We start from the raw sequence: 20725 nt of genomic DNA, 5'->3' as shown, positions 1-20725 counted from the left end.
AACAGTGATTATCCCGGTGAGCTGAATTTCCCACCTAAGCAGATGTGTGACTTCTATAGGATCATCCATTACATCTATTCTAGATGCATGGTAAACAAATCCGGTAGCTTCTCACATCTCACTCAGGATGATTATCTTCTACTAGCCCGGATTATTAGTGGGGAAAAGATTAATATTGGGGATCTTATTTACTCCGAGATGAAGGACTTTGTTCTTAATAAGTCCAGATCAACCCCAATCCCCTATCCTCAGTTGGCCACTTATTTCCTTCAGGCACATAACATTGCTCCATTTGAGCCTGGGGAACTCAAGACCAAGGTTCCTAGTTTTGGCCTCACTCAGCTCCACAAAATGAGGATCTCTGTTCCCTTTACACCATCACAGAAAGTATCTCAGAAGGATAAGGGAAAGCAACCAGTTGCTAGTGCCTCTCGGACCCAGGATGAAGCCGAATCCACTGCTGCTCCATCTCATACCCCTGGTCCATCTTTTATGGAGAGGTCCCTCAGGGAAATGTTTCAGGCTGAGCTTCGTGCATTTGAGACCAGAGTCTACACTACTGCTAGAGACTATGGGGAAGTTTCTGACCGGAAGTTTGATGGCATCTCTAAGATTCTGGATCTTCACCAACAAGCCATGGTAGTTTTGGAAAAGGAAGTCACTGAGAGGTTTAATTCAGTGGACAAGGAACTCCAAGAGCTTAAAGGCTTAGTTACCTCTCTCTGCCACCACTTCACTCCACCTAGCACCAGCTTCAGCTATGAGGATCTTCTTTTCCATCCTTCCTCTCCACCACACCCTGAGCCTGCACCTTCTTCCTCTCCTTTACCTACTTCTCCTATTTCCACCACTCCTCCTTCTGTTCCATCTACTTCTACTTCAGTCCCTACTACTCTTGCTCTTATCACTGTACCTCACCCTGTTCCCTCCTTTCATTTTCCATCTATTTCTCCACTTCTTCCCCTTCCTCCTCTCCCTATTTCCCTGACCTTTCCCTCGGCTCCTACCCCTTCTGATGCTGACAAAAAGGGGGAGAAGAAAACTGATGATACTTCGTAGATTATATGGCTTTATGAGTTGCTTTTTATGGCTTTTTGGTTCCATGTCATGACGTTATATTATCTCTTTTGTGATTTTCTTTTGTGTATCTGGATAGTGCTTTTATCGATAATATGTTCTTGATATTTATCTGCCTTTTTATGCTCTCTCTGATAAATGACTCTTAACCTGTGTTTTGTCATCATCAAAAAGGGGGAGAATGTTAGGATTATAGTTTTGATGATAACAAGTCAGAATATCAGGGTTAAGTATTTTGATCGATCAACTAATCGAACAATCAGTTATCGCTAAGATTTCAGATAAATGATCAAGTGTAAATCAGGTCTATAGTAGTCTTTTTGATCGAAGAACTATTCGATGAATAGTTTATCGATAAAGGGATCGATAATCGCTAGTGTAAAAATCACATAAGAGTATGGAAATTATCGATAAGCTGATCGATAATATCAGGTAAGCAATCGAGTTACTGATAAGAAACCGAGTGCATTTATCGATCAAGTTATCGATAAATCAGTCATCAATAACGACTTCGATAAAAGGTAACACTCTCTACTTGTTCTGCACATTAGTTCAGTTACAAATTTATCGATCATATTTTCGATCATTTGTTTATCGATTACGTACTCGAACTTTATGCTCTAACTCTCTGAATGCAGGAGATCAAATTCACTGATAGATCGATAATTTTATTGATCACAAAATTTTCGATTACATGATCGATAATCAATGTTCTTTTTAACTCTTACTCAGTTTTGCTACAGCTAAATTATCGATAACATTATCGATAATTTTAACTTGTTTGCTTAAATAAGTTTTTCACATAACGTGTTCGATAAAGAGTCTGAGAATTGACATATTAGCATTGAGTTATGATGAACTAATTTTCGATCAAGTTATCGATCACTGGATTTTCGATAAAATGATCGATCATTCATTTCCCCGTACTTCATGTTTTCACAAAACGTGATCGATAATCATTTTCCTTACCTTACAGGATCAAACTTCTTTCTTCACTATTATCGATCACTTGTTCGAATAGTTAATGATCGATCAGCTGTTCGATCATTTCAAACAGCATGTGTCTTCCTTTGATTATTTACATAACCATGTTTTATCGATAATATTATCTATCATATATTTATCGATAAGATGTTCGATCATCAATGACTGAAGCTTCATTTTGATAACATCTAAATTATCGATAATCTGTTCGGTCAATTATATGATCGATCACTTGTTCGATCATGCAATGATTTCCTCTTTCTATGAAAATTCTTGGAGCCGATGATCCAACACTTGATCGATAACTTTAGTGATCTATTTCGAAAAGTCTTCATTCCGTTTATCGATAACTTGATCTATCATCAAGTAATCGATCATCTTTTCGATCAAACCAAACCGGAATGACACTCTGTTCTTGTTACTGATAAATGATCTCGTCACAAATCTTGAATGATAAATTAGCCTTCCTTCTGTATTCAAGGTTAAAGCACTCACCACAAAATTCTCACTTGTTCTAAGTTTGAAATATGCAGATTAATGAAAACGTGTGCAACGGCTCTTCAATGGGATTACGTAGACTGCGACCTACAGTGTCAGAAACTCAGACGCATTAATGGCGGAGCTGTTAAAACCAGTGAAACACGCAAACGAAGTCACAACGGCTAGAAGCCTTCCGTCTAACGGCTATTTAACGATATCAACTATAAAAGGCGCGAAGAGGCATTAATGAAGAGAATTGAATACCGGAGCTACCATCTGCTATTATTTAGTTACGCATTCAATACTCTGTTTTTCACTTTACTACTGAGCATCAGTGTTTATCATTGAATTCACTCTGTAAGAGAGCCATTCACTACTTTCATTAAAAACTTGAGAGACACTCAAGAGTGTGGACTCTTGAGAGGGGTTGTATCCTTACGGGAGTAAGGGGGAGTGATTGAGCGATTCAATTACTGTACCGAGGCACCAAGAGCCCTGTCGATCTTGGAAGATAGTGAAATACTCAGAGGTGTTCTGGGGACTGGAAGTAGGTCACGTGGTTGAGACCGAACCAGTATAAATCTTGTGTCTCTTCTCTGCGGTTAAATTTCTCCTTACTCTGACTCTCTGTTTCATTCAATACTTGCACGCTTTTAATTCTTAAATTTTTGTAACTCACCCAATTCACCCCCCTCTTGGGTGAGATTGTTTCTAACAATTTTATAATTAATTTTTTTTTTAAATCATTATATTCTTAATTGTTCTTTTATAAATTTTTGTAAGATTATAATTTAAAATAATGAAATTCAACATTAGTGATGGATTAGTGATGGAATTGTGATGGAATAGAATTAGCAACGGAATTAGTTACAAAAACTTCTGTGACAAACAATTTAGCGACAAAAATTTTTGACAGAAAAAAATTCCATCGCTAAATATTTATTGATGGATTTTCTGATGAATTAGCTACGTCGAAAAAATTAGCAATGAAATTTCTGTCACAAGTCTATCAGAAATTAGCGACGAAATTTGTTTCTATCACAAATTCCATCAGAAATTAGCAATAGAATTTGTTTCCGTTGCAAATTCCGTCGCTAATCAACTATTTTTTGTTTGTAGTGTCAATCATGAAATAAGTCCTGATTTTAATTAACCTAATTTATTTAAAACATTTTAAGATTTTTCTCCCCCGGCCGGAAAAAGAAGTTTGAGATCAGAAATATCCCACCATTATGCAGCTTACCTGCACATTTGCTTCACACAAAGACTTGGCTATGGAGAAGGAAACCTTATCAAAGTTGCCACGAAGAAGCACCTGACTTGTACCTTTGAGAATGCTATTCACAACAATAGCAGCAGCTAAGCTACTTCCATCTACAATCTTTACCTTTAGTTTTGGAAACTTTTGAATATATAATTCACCAAATGCATTGAGTTCTTCTTTCTGCATTTAATCATACAATTACAGGCTTAAATATTTCAAAAAAAATAAGAATATAATGAAAAAAAACAGAGGGAAAATGATGTGAACTAACCTGATTCAAAAGCCCGAGACTAAGCACCTTAACACCAGATGAGTTAGCCTCAAGAATTGCCTCTTCAGTGATCTTGTTCAGTCCTGTGCACTGCCCTTTTCAATGAAGTTTTTCAACTGATTAAAATTAAGTTCATGTTGAATTAATTAAGGCCAAATACTTACTTGTTTTGTAATCTTGGTACCCCCATGATTGAAAATTGAGCTTTTCTAAAGTGTTCCTTTCTGAGACAAAAGTACGACTATAGATCCAAGCGGTTAGGTTAAGAACAAATGTGAAGGGCCACATCAAATGAAGATACCATTTTGAGAGGGTTTGAGGCTAAAGAAGCAAACCCCATAGGAAGATGATAGACAGAATCAGGCGTTGTTAAGTGGGTCAAGTGAACCACATCTGGCAAGTCCTTTGGCTTCTTCAAAGATATTTCATAAGTATCATTTGAGGATTCATCCACATTACCATAAATGTAGTCATATATTGGCATGAAAAGAGAGTAATTTGTCCTAAACTTGGTGTGATGCAATGAGTGAAACCTGTGGCCTCAAATTTACAAAAATCAGTACATGCTACAATTAAATTATTGAAAATCTCTTGCATTTATTAACTACAACCTCCAGTTCAAAACATAAGAACTAGTAGTACTTTACTAATTTGAGTATATTAAGAAAATTAGTTAAGTTAGTTATTTGTAATAAATATGAGTTATTTTTTTTAAATACTCCTTTTTATTATGATTACCTTTGAATGGAAACCTTTTGACATATGTAGTCAATAGGAATACTTCTGAAAATGAGTTGCAAATTTAGAAGACAAAATGGCTTGAGAACTTATATTTAGAACCAAATCCAATATCTATCTAGTTTTTATATTAAAGATTGGATGTAGTAGTAATTAAAGTGCATGAAGTGCAGTAATCGTTATTTAAACTAGAATATCACCCGCGCTCTTTGTTTATGAGGAGAAAGATAATTAAAGACATATACAATTATGCAGCTGATGGAACTTCAAAGTTAAACAAATGAGATGGAACTTAACATATATATATATATATATATATATATATGTATAAATGAATGGATAGTTTAAGTGATGAAAATATATCGTACAAGTTATAGGCTGTGTGACAATGGAAGAATGATGGCGAGAATAGAGGAAATGGTGACGAAGAGCCCTGTGAAGCCAATAATAAATTAACTCCACTGGACCAGCATGTAACAATATTGTGATCACCACACCATCTGTTCTCCAATAGGGTAAGTGATGAGAAACCTCAGGAAATAACATGTATCCTAAGAACATCAAGAGTCCATTTAGTAAAATCTGATCATCCCTGCAATAATCAAGCTTCCAAATTAAATCGTCATCATTAATTTGTTGAGACTCTAAAATATGTTTCAAAATAATTATATATATATATAAATAGAAGCATACTAGAAATAAGAGAACATCAGTAAGCAAAAGATGGAGTGCCAAAAAAAGGATGAGTTTATTATTAAATGCTCTCACCAGTTCTTTCTCTGTCAACTTGGTCTGTGAACGATTCGGTTCGTGCCTTGAGCAGTTAGATAACAAGACACAGATCCAAATCTGATTGTGAAGCGGTCTCAGCAAAAGAAATGGGAATATCAAATAGTAATATGGTTTTCACTCACTGCACGTTAGAGCACACAGGCTATGGCCAACCCACGGCACCAGTATCATGCACTTGAGAGAGAAAAGAAAAGAGACAACAAAGTAATTGTCAGCTTCAACACACACACAATCCCCGGTCCTAAGTATAAGAGCTAATTTGTATTGTAAATGACACTATTTATATGTACTATATTTAGTCCTTTAAATTTGACATTATTTTGTTTTTGGTTCCCAAAATTTGAAATGAATGGTTTTGGTCCTGAAACCTTGTTTCAGAGACCCAAAATTTTTATACGGATCAAAATAAAGTTAAATTTTATGACAAAAATATTGGTTTCAAATTTTAGGAATTAAAACCAAAATGATTCCAAATTTCAAAGATTAAAGATATAACCCAAAATGAAAATATGAGATGCATGTGACTTTCTCGTTTAGTTCTATTTCTCTCAAAAAGCATGTGAATAAAACACGACTCGATCTCGAGCTAAATTAATGGATTAGAATGAAGCAGATGGAGGAGTAATAAAATCTACTTTAGAACACATTTTATATTAATGAAGAAGGATTAGGATCAGATTAAGGAATGAGAAATAGTAGAAAGTAAACCGTGAAGCTGCCAAGAGCTCACTACAAAAAATTTGACTTTCATTTGTCGCTACTAGATCGTTGCCGTAGCGGCCGTAGTTGAAACTTATCAGCGGCGACATAACAAAGTCACCGCTGAAAGTCTAGTTTCAGCGGCAACAAAAAGTCGCCGCTCAATGTCCTTTTAGTGGTGACATTAAAAGATGAGGAGTTTGTTATTATGAAATGTCACCATTGAAACGTAGGAATCAATAGCTACTAATGTCGCCGTTGAAGCTTGTTTTAACGGTGACAGCCGTTGTCGCCACTAAAACCACAATCAGCGATGACAAAAATGTCGCCGCTAAAAATGGTAATTAGCAGCGACAACATGTCGCCACTGATTACCATTTTTAGCGACGACATAATTGTCGCTACCAATTACCCTTGTTAGCGGCAACATAAAGTTTAATTATTTTAATATGTTAATTATACAAATTTTTTTATTTATATTCCTGATAAATGTGATCATAAGGTTTAATAAAAATAAAGTAATTAACAGACAAATATATTAAATAATAAGATTTATAATCATCAAAGTGTTTTTATGTCTTTAATAAAAATAAAAATTGTTCAATTAAAAGATACATTATATAATGCAAAAGAAAAATTACATAGAGGGACCAAAACTAGGGACGCTAGAAGTAAGAGTATCTGCAGGAGCATTTAATTGCATCTTTTGCATGAAAGCAGTGAACTGAGCTTGTATTCTTTGCTCCATCAATTGTTCCATCCTTTGTTCAAGTTGTGTGCGCTCTGCTTCCATCTTTGCTCGCTCTGCTGCACGTTCTACTTCTATTTTTTCTCACTCTGCTGCACGTCCTGCTTCCATCTTCTTCGCAGCAATATCCAATCAATTTCACAAGGTGTGAGTGTCTTAGTTGGCCCAGCAAAACAGTTTCTGTCTGCAATTTGATTTTTGACAGATAATATTCATATCTTCATTTTTAAAGAAGCAACACAATATAGATACATTATTGTCCCATTTCCAAGCATGTTGAATACATTTTAATCATGCAAAAACTTCAAGTAAATAAGGCATTAAAAATCACAAATGTGAGAAAATAAAGACTCATGAGAATCAGAATCTTAACTAAAGTTGTAAAAAACAAAAATATGGGAAACCTATCTACTAAAATTTAGTTAAATACATGGACTATTGAATTCATCTCATAAATTAATTTTCCCTCCTATTACTCCTTATGCTTTGTTTTAATTTTTTAGCAAGAGGAAAACATGGCATTAGTTATAATGTTATACGAGCAGCATCAGAAATTTACAACTACATACATTCATTCCGTAGAAACCAGAAAAAATAATGTTAGACAACAACATCCTCTGACTGGGTTCGTTCTATTTCCATGGCCTTATATATGCATAACCATCGAAACTCTTCAAACACGTACACACTGTTGAGACGTATGACTAATATACATTGCCATTTTACAGTCGAGATGCAAATGCAAACCTGCCCATAATTCAGTATATGCTTCTTTACCTTTCACGCAGTACATGAGAGAGTTAGTATATCGTAGTATATGATTATGTCTTTATTCCAAGAAAGAATACCTAAAATAAGCATTGATAATTCCAAATCAAATTGGTCAATTGAAACATAACCCGTATTTATATATAAGTGGGACTTTAATTAAGTGTAGGTTCATCACTTGTGTCACAGGTCATGCAAGTGGGATTCCTTTATCTAGCGGCAATTAGGAAACTGGTTAAAGGTACATATTACTTGCACATGTTTAATAATAATGTGTATGAACAGATAAGAGGACTTGAAACATATCTTAATCAGAAAACTTTGTTTCGTGAGAAATATTCAGTTGATTGGATCTAAGATTCAGTGGACTAGATGCTAGAATAATGAAGCAGAGATGAACTATGCTTAGAGACAGAGTTGACTTGATTTGAGTTTTTCCCCCTTTGGTCCGAGGTTGACATTCAGGCCATTAGATTTTCAGTTTAAAGTGGATACAGTGAAAGTAGAGGATAGAGAAGAGATCCTAGTCATCGTGATTTAAACTCCTGTTTCACATCCAGTTCTCTTGAACTTGATGGGATTTCTACTTTTCAAAATCAGAGTACACAAAGCAGCTTTGATGCTTAGGTTTCTAAGTTCAACTAAAACTTCTACTAAGCTTTTTCCACAGCTCATTTTCTAACCAGCTTTCCCACTCCTGGAGGATTTTACAAATGAAATGATTGAAGGATATGTACTTAGAAATAATAGATGGTTAAACAGATCAGACAGATTTACAATGAAATTTCAAAGATAATTCACTTAGCTTCTGCGTCTTCTCTATTCATCACCATTCAGATATGCAAACCTCAAGAATTTATCCACTCGAACATCTGAATTTGTCACATGGCTTAATTCATTTTTGCGAAGATGGACGCTGGAAGTCAGACGCTCAAAGCCACAAGAAAATGAAATAGGATTCTATAATATATTCCTCCACACATACAATCAATCACAGCAAACCAGAAGAACAAACGGATCTAAAAATGCAAAACAGAGAAGGGAAAAATATACAGCACCACGAGACTTCAAGTGAAGAAGAAGACCGGCGTACATACATGGATGACGGCAAGAAAGGACACTGGAAGTGATGGAGTAAACACAAAGATGGATGCTGGAAGTCAGACGCTCAAAGCCTAGCTTGTATTTGCGCGGCGTTGGTGAGAGGGAAAAATGAAATTTTCAGAAGATGGGGCGGGTTAAACAAATTATTTTGGGTTTCATAATAACAGTTTCTATATATAAAAACAAGGTGCCACCCGCGGCCAAAATACGCATGGCTTCACTGGCACGGGTTGGCTGTGGCTTTTGCCAGGTCCCCTGTTCGAACCAGCGAACAGCCAAATGACAGTTTACTGATTATTTTTGACCTTTTTGGCCTAAATGAATGTGTGAAAAATCAATGGGGCATTCATCAGACTCACAAGGGACCTCTCCGGATTGTAACAAGCAGACGCGGCCAACCCTGCTGTTGAAGTTTTTTGAGGTGATTGTGCAACACAAAATATATAGAATATAAAATCGTATATGTTTTATAACACTTAATTAATCACATTTTTAAAAAAAAATATAAATAGTAATAATATTTAATTAACTATATACACAATTTTATTAACTATATCTCTCAAACATATTTTAATTAATTATATTATCTCCTTCAATAATTTTATTTCTCAATCCTCTCATACATATGTTTATAATCAAATATTATTATATCAATTAAGTATGCTCACACTAATTTAATTATAATAATCTCCCTCATATATTTAATTATGTTATTTCTTTCAATTATAACATCCTTCTCTCACACACACACACTCTATCTCTCTTCCAATTATATTTACATCTACCTCTCATACACACTCTATTCTTCACTACTTTCCCCATCACTCAAACTTAATACTTTCTCATGCATGCCTCCACCTCATTTCTCTCTCATGCACAATATTTTTCTATTCCATATCTCAAACATTTAATTATAATATATATGTGTTTTATACAAATTCCAAACTTTCTTCCTCTCCCTTTCTCACTCAAACACTACATTATCGTTCTTTTAATCTCTTTGTAATACAAGAATACATAAAAAACAATAATTATCAAAGTTACTTAATTACACAAATAAGAGATTATAATATATACTTTCTACAAAAAATCAAAAATAATAAAAAAATATATGAAAGGGTGTTTTAGTGGCGACAAATGGTGTCGTCGCCGAAAGTGTACACTTTCAGCGACGACCACTTTTGTCGCCGTCGTAGGTGCACCTTTCGGTGGTGACAAATTTTGTCACCACTGAAAGCTGCACCTACAGCGGCAACAAGAAAAAGTCGCCATTGTTACTACTAATTTTGGATGTCGCCGCTAAAAGTCATATTTTCAGCGGTGACATTCTTTGTCGCTGCTGAAAGTTGTCACTGAAAGTCTATTTTTTTGTAATGGAGGTTTCCAAGGCCAATCCGTGAGAATGCTTGGTTTTGAAGCCGTATTAGGAGCTGTGATTATTGCAGCGAAAGGATTCCGGGGGTTTATATAGTGCTTTCCTCACTTATTTAGCCAACAACCAAATTGCAATATATGTAAATGTACAACTACCTATAAATACTACAATATAATATAGTTTTCTATAAATTATACATGCATAATAAATAGGGCATACCCTACCTACTTTTACAAGGTAGCTTGCAAAACGTTAGGTTTCTACACACACTCATAAACAGTTTAATTGGCTATTTTTGTTTTAACCTAGAGTTAAGGACTTTCCTCTATTTGGAGAGATTCTATAATCACTACAAAAAAACATGGTTTTAGCGACGGAATTTAGCGACGGAATTTTGCATTTAGCGACAGAATTAGCGACAGATTTGCGACGGAACGGATTAGCGACGGAAAAAATTCCGTCGCTAATTCCTCTGTCGCTAATTAATTAGCGATGGATTAGCGACGGATTTTCTGTCGCTAAATCGATTTTTTAAAAAATAAAATAAAATGCCACGTGGCACCTCTACCAATTGTCATGCCATCACTGAGACCACCTCCACGTGTCGCTGCCACCTCACATCTACTGCCACGTGTGCGTCACATGTCACACCTCTGCCTGCCACGTGTGCCTGCCACCTCACCTCTGCCTGCCACGTGTGCCTGCCACCTCACCTCTACATAATTCCCTTCTCAAAGTGACTTCTCCATGGCTTGAACCCAGGACCTCCTCCGTGCGCATGTGCGGCTTTACCAGTTGAGTTGCAATAAACCTGTTGACTTATTATGTAAAATTAAATATATATTATATTATTTTACACAAACAATTATATATACATATATATTATTAAAAACTAAAAATATACTATATGATAATTTCAATCATAACTATTTTAATGAAAAAATAATTTTTAAATATTTGTTTTACTATTTTTATAATTTTTTATTTTTTAAAAATATTTTTAATATCATTTTAATTTCTAACGACACTAATTTTGAATTTTACATCATAAATAATTTTTCATAAATATTTTTTAAATTTATTTTTTAATTAACATTGATAAGATATACAATTTAATTTTATATATATATATATATTATATTACATTATATTATATATGTATATGTGGTTTATATATTTGAAGAAAATCATTTACAATTAGTCAAAAAATCTTGTTATTCAAAAAATTCAAAAAATAACTACTATAATAAAATCTAATAAATTATTTTATATAAAAAATTAAATGATTTAAATAGATTATGATAAATAGTATTTTCCTACTTGTATATATATCCTATGTAATTTATTTTCTTAAACTTTGTGACGGAATTTGCGACGGAAACAAATTCCGTCGCTAATTTCTGACGGAATTGCGACAGAATTTCCGTCGCTAATTTTTTTGACAGATTAGCGACGGAATTAGTGACGGAATTGTCTGACAGAAAAAGATTCCGTCGCTAAATATGGATTAGCGACAGAATTTAGCGATGGACAGAAATTCCGTCGCTAATCTGTCAAAAAAATTAGCGACGGAAATTCCGTCGCTAATTTGTGACAGAATTTGTTTCCGTCGCTAATTCGTTGTTTTTTTGTAGTGAATATATTCATGCTGGATATGACGTGGATTTTGACAGGATTTTATTATTTTGGCAAAACTACTACAAATAAAATCAACAAAAGAATCGGCTAATTAATCCATGTGTGAAGATTTAAACCAATTAAGACTATAGGTAATTCCTATGCCACTAGATACCTTTAGCAACGATACTCATAAATAGCCCCTCCAAGAATAATTAGAAAACCCATCTTGGAGATGAAAATAAATAAGCTAAGCTAGGCTTTAACTAAATAGATTTGAGCCTCAACGGGGAGATCTTGAGGCAATCATCCGTACTAAAGAGGTATATTTTTCAAAATGAACCGAATACAATAAGTGGCTTGTAAAACTGAATTTTATCTTTTTTGCTTTTACAGAAAAAATTTTGAACAAATTTTTCCTATTCAGATTATAATATTTCATTTGAATATCAGTAATGTAAGCATACAAAAATTATTATGCTTCAGCAAATGATGCAAACAAGGAAAAAGGGAGTGGACTAGTGTTGCTGTTTTCAGTGATCAAAGAGGCGAGCGAGAGGCAAGCAGTTGATAAATGAAAGGATTGGGCTGTGTATAAATAATGGGATGTGAAATTTAGTGTTAAGGCTAAATTATAGCTTGATTCAAATCATATTATATATATAATAATGCATATAAAAAATAAATAAATAAGTTAGGCCTGTGAGTTTATAGGCTAGTTGTCACATCTCAAGAAATTTTACCTGGACATAAGGAACCAAAAATTGGGATGAGGGCCAATGTAGAGACTAAATGGGGAGATGAAACAACTTTTGATGTGAAACCCTGATAAAGTCCAGGCTAGTATTTTCATAATTATCAGTCTAGGAATGACAAAACGGGAAAATTTGAGAAAAATTTTAGAAAATTCTTAAAAAATATGAAGAGTGTAAATTAGAGGCTTTGAAAACTCGGTTAAGGCCAGAAAAGTAAAATTATGGTGAAAATAAATTATTACGAAATTTCTCGTAAACGGAGGTTTTTCGGAAAAATATTAAAAATAGGATGAAAATAATCATTTTAATTAGTTAGAGGCCTCAATAAATTTGAAAAAAATGATAAGTTATCTAAATATTTATTTGAATTTATAGAATTAGTTTTAGGCCTTGGAAGCTCAGGAATTAATTTTAGGGAATTTATTTTTCACAGTGACACCAATAGAAGTCTAATTGGAGAAAATTCAAAATAAATACCTAGAGGTAGTGAAAAAATTCTGAAAATTTCTAGATCATGTTCTCATATTAAAAGGTGAATTATAATGGAGAGAAATAAATTTTTGGATGTCTAAAAAAATTATGGAATGTTACTAGTGAATAGTAACAGATAAAGTTCTAAATTGGTTTGAGATTTTGATTTGAGAAGTGAGAGCCATTTGTGGGGCCCACATTGAGCCCAATAAGGGCCTAATTTTGTTGCTTGCTGGACACTCCACATGATTAATTAAATAAAATGTAAAATTAAGGGATAATTGTTGGAATAATATAGAGCTTGGACATATGGATAGATCTGAAGCTATGAGGCATTTGATGGCTGCCAACTCACCTTATTTCATCCATTTTTTGATGTCCAAAAATCAGAGGGGAAAGGCAGCTTGGTTTTTCTATAAATACCCCCTCCTAAAATACAAGAAAATGTTGGAAAAATTGGGAAAAAGAGAGGAGGTATTGCCATTTTCATTTTTGACTAAGGGAGACTGAATTTGTGGAGGTTTTGGATGAGGAATCATTCAAATTACATCAAGAAAACATCAAGGTATGCTTAAACCCTTTTATCCCTAAATTTCAAGCTAGTTTAGTTAGAGTTTTGGCTTGAAATTCTAAAGTTAGATGTTGTCTCATTTCAGTCTGATCATGAAAGGTTTAGGGAAGGATAGGAACCTTAAATATCAAGTGGAATAAGCTTGGTTAAGTGGTATGTTTTTGAAATAAAATACACCTAGGGTTCTATATGTTCATTTCAGCCAAGGAGTGTTTATGGGGTAGTAGTTTGTTTTGCATTAATTTGATGATTCCAATGGGTTTAAAATGTGTTTTTGCGTAGGGATATACTAAAGGAAAGTGTGTAAAATCATTAGAATAAAAAATGAAATTTTTGGAAGTCATACACCCCCTATTCAGCCTCTATGATTTGAGAAGAAAGGAGTTTGATTTTTAAAGATCTAATTGGACATTTGGATTTCTCATGAAAAATTGTGTAGGATTGAGCCAAGAGATCATTGATTCTAAAGGAGGAACTATATTGTTAAAAATCAAAGAAAAAGGGGGAGAGTGTTAGGTTAAAGATAAAGTGTTGTGTTTGAATTGTTTAGTTGTTAACATAGCTTGTATTTGTGCCTGAATCAATAGGTTTTGGAAAGAGGATACAAAGGGAGGATAATTACTTCAAGGAGACCGAAACCTATTAAGCTTGAAAGGTAGTATTGAACTTATAATTTGATTATTTGTCTAGCTTGCTTGATGTGCTATGTGGATTGTTTTGGTTTAATGGATTTATGTTATGGAAATTGTTGACTTTATGATATTTGATATGCTTTGGCCAAATGCGTGACAACATGTTAGTATAAAAGTGTGTTTGATTCCTCTCTTGATTTGATGAAAAATATGATTTTATTTGACTTGAGGATGTCTTGAAGTTCTATGACATATCGCATTATGTATTGCTAAATTAACATGATGATTATAGTTCATTGCTACTGAAATTTCTATAAAGTCTCACCCCCTATGTTAAATTATGCATCAATAGGGAGTGGACTAAGTATAGATAAGGGCAAAGAATTAGCGTGAGCTAGGGAGGTCATGGAAATTTTGTGACAATATATTAAATTATGTTGTAGTTTGTTGAACTTCGTTATAAGTTTGTAATGAGTTATGGATATGGAATACTTTGACATTATGTAAAGTATAATGTTGTGTGGTGGTTTATAATTATGGGATGTTGTGTTGGAATGGATGGTAATTGAGGAAGTGGAAGAAAAATTAAAGAAAATATGGTTTAGGGGATGAAAATACCCTAAAAAGAGGTAATCTTGCGCCACATAAAATAATGAGCGAATGGACAGGTTTTGACCTGAAACTTGGCAGTCTTATAAAGCTTACTTTTAGCTTTAAAACAAGTGGTAAACCATCAAATTTGGAGTTTTGTACTAAGAGTTATATCCTTCCAAAGTTGGGCTAAAATACTGAAAAATTCAAAAATTGACCACATGAACAGTGCAATTTGTTGAATTTTCTGGTGCTGTTCTGGATAGAATCGAGCCCAATAAATATTTTTTTCTCTATAGAACTCTTAGCAAGCTTCGCGTGAAAATTGAAACCACCCCGTTTTGATTTCTCTAGAATCAGTTATGATTTATGAATTTTCAAAGTTGACCTAAATTCGGATGAACAGTATACAGACAGAATAAAAAGAAAAATTTTGAAGTTGAAAATTTTTACTCGAAAACGTTGGAAAATGTGATATAATGGTTCCAATTGATGTATAATGGGATATTAAAAGAGATGTGACGCTAGTTCTTGTGAAACATAGTTTTAGTCTAAGAAGCATGAGTATAAATTTGACCTATTTGCTAAAACCCTCTTAATAAGAGTCTAACCTACTTTCACCCCTAATCCACACTATAATTTTTAGTGCTATTCAAATTAAACATTGACGATTTAGATTCAATATTTTCTTTTGCTAAAAAGAAAGATTTGATATTTTCAAAATTACCTTTTTATACATTACGTATTCACATCCCACCTCACATTTTCTACCCTCTGGCCTCATGTGACTGATAAATCCTGATTTTATCATGATTTTTCATATCTTATTTGAGGATTTTGTCACATTTATTGAGCTTAATTGTATTTATTATGATTAATTTGGAGTAATTGTGATTGAATGAAAATATTGCTAAAAATGGGAAAATATTCATATTTTATGATTTATTTTAATTAATTGATTTTTGAAAAATATGGTATTACATTATCTAGAATTTTATTTAAGAAATTTGGAATATGAAAGCTGAAAATGGCAAGTGACAGCAAAAAGATCAACAAATCTGGGAAATAAAAAATAAAAAAGGGGGTCCAGAGTAATCTCACCGTAATGAAGCATGAGGTCATATGATCTTATTGGGCAATCTTCAGCTTTAAGAATGGAGGAACGCCAATTTTAAAAAAAGAATACAGAGAGAGCGAATGGGGAAGGAGCAGAGACGGCAGTACCTCCCTCCATCCTCCATCACCATCTTCCATTTCCCACCTTCTATTTCTCACTCCACACGCCATCATCGCTGGCGAATCACTCCTTCCTTCTATCACCGCCGACGACCTCCCTTCCATTCATCATCAGCTTCGCAGAGGAGGGAGACGAGAGGCAGAGTGACCATCATCATCATCAGCGACACCCTCCACCTCCGTCTTCACCGTCGACAACGCCGTTAATAACTACCAGGATCAACGACGCCTCTTTCTTCTTCCTCTGAGCTTGCTGCGTCTGACGTGATGAGTGGCTGAATCTCATTGCTTCTTGGGATGGAGATAATGATTTGAGTTCCCTAGCTACCATAGGAGAGTTAATTTTATTCCATTCATTTTCGCTTATCTATATTTTGATTCTCTGGTTGTAGAATGGTGCTTTGTCATAGTATAGACTGAGATTTTGAGTTGATTATATCTGTTAAATTGGACAAATGTGACTGTGATTGGATTTAATAGTTTGAAAGTTATATATTTCTATTTTTTTTTTTGTGAGTTTATTGATATTGTATTGTTTGGCATGGTAGTCTGATAGTACAGTTGATTTGAGCTTGCTTTTGAGTGTCTCGATTGAGCGCTCTATTAATGTCACGGTTGAGTATTAATCTTTAAAAAGAACGAGCTATTTGATTTAATCACTGTTGCATATTAAGTGGTTTTAAATAGCAACTTAAGAGGTGTTTATTAACTACGATAGTAGGAATAATCACTAATTAGGATTGTTAGACCCAAACGATGTTTTGGAGTTTTCTATTGAAACTTGGTGTATTGTTTTTAACTCCCAAAATATTTTGAATAAGGAAGATCATTAATTTATATCCAAGAAGCATTCATCTCATACATTTTTTCATATCCATTCCCATTCACTTTTATAAAAGAAAATATAAAAAAATAATAGTTTATATTTATTCCATTGCATCTTTAATACTCCTCCGGTCCTAAATATAAGACCCTTATACACACTAGTATAAAGGTCTTATATTTAGGACCGGAGGAGTAGTTAGTAAAGTAAAATTAATTTTCAAAACCTAAACCTTTTTTGCCCTATCAATTTATTATTTTTGGTACTCAGGGGATGTTTGGCTTACATGGAAAAAGCACTTTTGAAACCCAAACCAAGGTTTGGTTAAAAAAATATCCAAACACTTTTTAATTTTTTAAAACCATGGTTTTACTATAAAACCATGGTTTGCTCATGAAAACCATGGTTTTGTGGTAAGTGAAATTTTTTCGCTTTTTGAACCAATGTTGTCAGCAAAATTGTTTGCTCCATCAGTGTTATCTTCACGCCTTCCCCTCCTCCGTGATTCTTTTATCTTTTGACCGATTCTCCTTCCCCCTAAAATAATAGTTTTTTGTTAAAAAAATTATTTATTTTTCCAAAAACATAATCTTATATTATATATATTAATAATTACTACCTTTCCTAAATTTATTATTCTTATTCTTAATATAGGACCTAATTGGAGAATTAATATTGGTCTTAAATATAAGATTATCACTCCGGTCGTTAATATAGAACCTAATTGGAGAGTTAATATGTAGACAAGGTTTTAAATTTTCATTGAAGGAAAGCTTTGACTAGACTGGTAACATGTAGTTAAAAAAAAACTATTACAAATGCTCTCTATCAATGCAACATCTTAATTATTACAACATTTCTTTATTCATTTTTTTATAAACAAATTTAATCTTATTTTTTATAAATATTTATACATATATTAATTATTTATTAATTACATTTTCTTATATATTATTAATTATGTTGGTAACAAATATATTATTAATAAATTTATTTCTTCAAATTAAAATATATCATAAAATCTATCTTTTATGTAATTATTATATTAACTTAAGCCTTTTTTAGTAATTTGTATATATAAAAAGTACTTCTGATAACAACTATCCAAACACTCTCACTTCTCAGAATCATTTTTTCACAAAATCTATTCTTCACAAAATTTATAATTTTATTCTCCCCAGAATCTATTCTCTAGAAGCTATTCTCCAAACCATGATTTGGTTTTATCCAAATACCCCCTTAGTTTGCTTAGAATTTCAAATAAAGGCTTTTTAAAGTGAAACGATCCGAGTTTTGTATTATATTGCATTGCTTGGATTTATTTTTGATTGGGAACCCCAAAACAAACGACAAAGGCTCTGATCTGTGACTAATATTTCCTAAATTATTAAAATATTATGATGGAGAGAAAATTCAGCCAAAGTTGGAAAACATCAATAAGATCAATATTTTTATGAATGCTTTAAAAACTGGATTGAATTCTTTGGCAGAAAAATAAATAAAAATTCGACTAAATTAGTTGGTTTAAACGACAAATTAGCGAATCATATCATGATTTGTTTGGAATGATGCTCCGAAAATTCACAACAGTAAAAATTGGTGAAAAATTATAAAAATGACAAAGAATCAATAAATATGCTTTAATCAGGTCAAACAAAATAAATATACTTTAAGAAATAATAATTAATAAAAATATTTTAAATATATATTAAATTAAAAATATATTTTCTTTTTGCTGACAGAATTAAAAATGTATTGATTTGATTATAATTATTCTGAGAATAATTCAATTATATCAAACTTTATTTTGCCAGTAATTCAATTATTAAATAGTAATTATTTCTATTGGCTTAGTAGGTGCCATAATTTTAGAACAATGAATTTTATGACTTTGTTCAAAACATCACTTAAAGGTGACAAAAGAAATTAGTTAAACTTCTATTTTTATTTTGATATGAACATTAAAAAATATTACTAATTTATTAAAACCAATTTAACATAATTAAACTTTCTGGCCAAAAGAATAAACCATAATTAGACTAACAAGGTTCTGAACTAATATTTCTGACTAAAAAATAAAGAAGTTAGCCCTGCTTCTGGTTCATGAACTATGTGTGTATTTTCTCAATATAAACAAATAAATTCTTAAAAATTATTTTGATATCATGCGACCAGATCGAGCCATTATTTTATCTAATTCTATTGCCACACATTGCCGTGGTGTTTTTCATAGGCAAATGGGCCCGAAGTCTTAATTGATTTCTCCTAACTTTTTTTTTGTTTGTTTGCCTCTGATTTCTCCTAACATGAATGTTATAATAACTGGCAATGGAGATTTTTTCCTAGGCCTAACTGTATTTGTTGAGGAAATAAATGCAATGTCAGAGCAGATCATCAACATAAAGACGAGCTTTTGTTCTTTCTTGGTTCAAAAACAGACGACTTTCCGAGATTTCATTATATAAACGTGGGAACTAATTAATATAATCAAGCTTTCGTGCAAAAGTTGGCCACGTTTAGAGAAAATAAATATCAGTTGCTATCAACTCTGTCAGTGTCACTTCAGCAATTCGACTCCTTCTGATTTAGAGAAACATAGACATCATCAATACGGGGTCTAGTATATTAATTATGTAAAATTATATACATAATTAATAAAGTAATTAAGTTTCTGATATAATTTAATATTAAATATTGCGTTACTCAGTATGGGGCCTTTTAATGGGATTATGTGGACTAATTAAGACATTAATTAAAATTAGTTAGAAAGTTTTAGTTTTTTTGAAAATTACGATAACATCCCAAAAATGTCCTTAATAAAAGCTAGTAGTTACTAGTCTATTGCCATCCTCAATTTTCTCTTTTCAATATAATTAATAAGAGAGATAGTTAAAATTATTGTCATCAAAGGTATTTTGAAAACCATACACTAATGGATAACTAAATTTTCTAACCTCTTCACTTCTCTTACCGTCCACTGCCTTCCACTTCCCCTTTTTTTTGTGGTGTGTGGATATAAATAAAGTTTAAGTGATTTGAGTACTGGGCGCTTACCAAGACCAGGACCATGACATATCTCCAGACTCAAAGAGTATTTACAAAGGTACTTATAGATTACCTACCAGCAAGGTCCTCACATCTACAACGGGATTCAAACTCACGACTTTGTGGATTATGAGTTGACTTTTCACTAACTAGACTAATTTTTATTGGCTGCTTTCCACTTCTTTATTATCACCAGCACATCAACTTTTAACCATTAAGATTTTATTATTTAATATCCTGTACAAATATTATTTTAATATCAAATAATAAAAATGTATATAAATAGATTTAAAGGAAATCAAGATTCTCTTAATTGCTCTTATGAAAAGGGTTAGAGGAAGTATTTTCTACCCCCTATACTATTATTTATATATACGAACATATTAGTAACTATACATAAAACTAAGAAATTCAGTTAAAACTAACTATTTATGAAAAAAAATTAAAATCATTATCAATCAAGGTCATTAGCTAAAAGAGTTTGTTTATTTAGTTAGAAAATTGTATAGTTTGCTAGAGATATTAGAAAAAAAAATTATTACTTTAGAAAAATTTAACTTGTTATGATAAGAGACATGTTAGAAGTCCTAATAACAATCAAACAATAAATTATGCCTTAGTTAGGAGGAAACTGTCTTAATCAATTTTTCTTTCATATATGACAGATGAAACTATAAATCATGA

At 32.7% G+C, this 20725-nt stretch overlaps 1 pseudogene; it reads right to left on the bottom strand.

Annotated features, from left to right (window-relative positions):
- Positions 1–3754: 3754 nt before the first annotated feature.
- Positions 3755–16224, bottom strand: LOC114739664 (very-long-chain aldehyde decarbonylase CER1-like; annotated as a pseudogene).
- Positions 16225–20725: the final 4501 nt, after the last annotated feature.

This window comes from Neltuma alba, unplaced genomic scaffold, assembly GCF_004799145.2.
Source record: "Neltuma alba isolate B1F8T4 unplaced genomic scaffold, ASM479914v2 tig00000477_pilon, whole genome shotgun sequence".
Classification (NCBI taxonomy): Eukaryota; Viridiplantae; Streptophyta; class Magnoliopsida; order Fabales; family Fabaceae; genus Neltuma; species Neltuma alba.
This window is presented reverse-complemented; position numbering and strand designations above follow the sequence as displayed.